This window comes from Ursus arctos, unplaced genomic scaffold (assembly GCF_023065955.2).
Source record: "Ursus arctos isolate Adak ecotype North America unplaced genomic scaffold, UrsArc2.0 scaffold_18, whole genome shotgun sequence".
NCBI lineage: Eukaryota > Metazoa > Chordata > Mammalia > Carnivora > Ursidae > Ursus > Ursus arctos.
In genome coordinates this window covers 22,624,156-22,626,408 of record NW_026622852.1, presented here as the reverse complement: position 1 = coordinate 22,626,408, position 2,253 = coordinate 22,624,156, and the positions used below count along the sequence as shown (strand labels likewise).

The window sequence follows — 2,253 nt, the reverse complement described above, 5'->3', positions numbered from 1 at the left end:
TTCAAGAGAATTTGGCTAAGAACCATTATTTATCAAATGAAGACTAACCAGGATTGTTGCAATAAATAGAAACGGGAACTAGTCATGTCTTCCTGAGGTACCTCTGAGTTGATGGCTCTTCTGAGCCGAGGTGGTCCATGTTCACTTAGTCCCATCTCCCATGACCACCATTTTCCTTAGTGCAGAGGGGGTGGGATGTCAGAAATTGTACCCAGGAGTCATGAGACCACTGATATGCAGGTATCATCCATGCTGTATTGGCTAAACCTGATGCTTCTTGAAATCTTTTGTCATGAGTTTATTTTAAGTCTCAACACTTAAGCTGATACTTGATCAAAGTGGGCATTGTAGTGCTTCAATCCAGAAATGATTGGGTAAATAATTTTTAAGCATTTTTTGTGATTACTTTGATAATTTGATTGATGTCAGGAATTCTTTCCATCAAAAATTTCAGATGCACACATGCACATGAAATATGTGCCATTTCAAGGTTACAAATCAACATCAAGTAAAATTCTTGATTTAAGGTGATTTAACTTTTTAAAATACTTAATATCTCAAATTCAATTTGATCTCTTGAAAGCTTATTTATAGAGTATCAAAGGTATACTGGAATAGACATATTGGGGCTCAGACTGATATTCTTTTGTTTGAAGGAAGTGTTTCAGCTGTGCATTTTGTTCCTGAGGTACTAAAAAAGTGATAATGTCATTCGGCTACTATCAGAAAAGATGATTTATTTAATTGGACTATAAGATAATATGATTAGTATAATTTCCCAGAAAGCTAAGAGTGTTCCATTTAAGGTTCGTTTCCCACACCATACTTTTACATTCGAATGAGGGTTAATAAGAGAATAAAAATGAAATATGATGAGAGTTTTTAGCAGTCTGTTAAAAAGAGAAGCATTTGTCATACTGAATTACCAGTTTCTTAATTTTATTGTTTTAAGACCCCCAAAGCATTATAGTTCACTAACTTGTGCCTTGAAAATATATTCATTGTAGTACATTATTCACTGTAAAGACAGTTTATAAAAGAACTTGACCTGTATCATTATATGATGTCTTTTCTTAATAATTTAACAAACATTGACTTCCTAATGTGAAACGAGCAAATTAAAGTCATTTTAAAAATGCATAAGTTTCTCTAGGTTGCTTTCAATTTTAAGTAAGAGCAGTATATAATATCCTGCAGCTTAGTTTTTGTATTTTTTTAAAAAGATTTTATTTATTCATTTGACAGAGATAGAGACAGCCAGCGAGAGAGGGAACACAAGCAGGGGGAGTGGGAGAGGAAGAAGCAGGTTCCCAGCGGAGGAGCCCGATGTGGGGCTCAATCCCAGAACGCCGGGATCACGCCCTGAGCCGAAGGCAGACGCTTAACGGCTGAGCCACCCGGGCGCCCCAGTTTTTCTATTTTCTAATCTCACCACTATTATTGTTCTCTATCACATATCCAAATTGAATTGACATTTCAGCTCTTGTATGATCTTCCTAAACTGGTTTACTAAAGAGATTAAGTCATTCTGAAGAATTCTATCTTTCAGTCAACTTGAAAAGCTCTGAATCAGAGTTACTCATGGCTTTTATTCTTTCCTATTACAAAAGTGGGGAAACGTAAACGGCACTAGAACAAGTATTCATCTTTAACTTAATGGGTATAATGTGAAAGAAGATTCCAGTAGATCTCAGAGATTGACATTGAACTTGGAAATAAAATCCTTAAAAAAAAAAACTGGAAAAAAATCGAAAAGAAAGAGTCCATTGATAAGCTTGACCTAGTAGTCAAACCCTACTCCTAGAAGGGATATAAGAATTTTTAGTAGTGGGTGCTTGCTTTGGCAGCACATATAGAAAAGTTGGAATGGTACAGAGAAGATTAGCATGGCCCCTGGGCAAAGATATGTGCAAATTCGTGAATTGTTCCATATTAACAAATTTTTTTTTACTAGGGCAATGAAAATATGAAGGCCACCTACCTTTGAGACTCTACCTAAATTCTGGGAACCTTAAAAGCTGATGTGTTAAATCTCAAAAGCCCAGGTGTCTAATTGTATCATTCCTCCCACTGACAATATATTAGGGAGAGACAGAATGATGACTATCAGCCGCACCTAATTCTAGGCAGGTTCTTTTCCGGTTCTGCTTACTTGCTGGAGCTGAAAGGAAAAAAAAAAAAAGACTCAGTCACGTGGTCTAGCCAAGGAGGCAAGGTTAGCATAGTTTTTGGATTTGAATATCAAAAACTTCA

At 36.0% G+C, this 2,253-nt stretch overlaps 1 non-coding gene across 1 annotated transcript; it reads left to right on the top strand.

Annotated features, from left to right (window-relative positions):
• The first annotated feature begins 1,831 nt into the window (after positions 1-1,831).
• Positions 1,832-1,937, top strand: LOC113260679 (U6 spliceosomal RNA). Its single transcript, XR_003318059.1, has one exon. It is a non-coding gene; the product is annotated as a U6 spliceosomal RNA (small nuclear RNA).
• Positions 1,938-2,253: the final 316 nt, after the last annotated feature.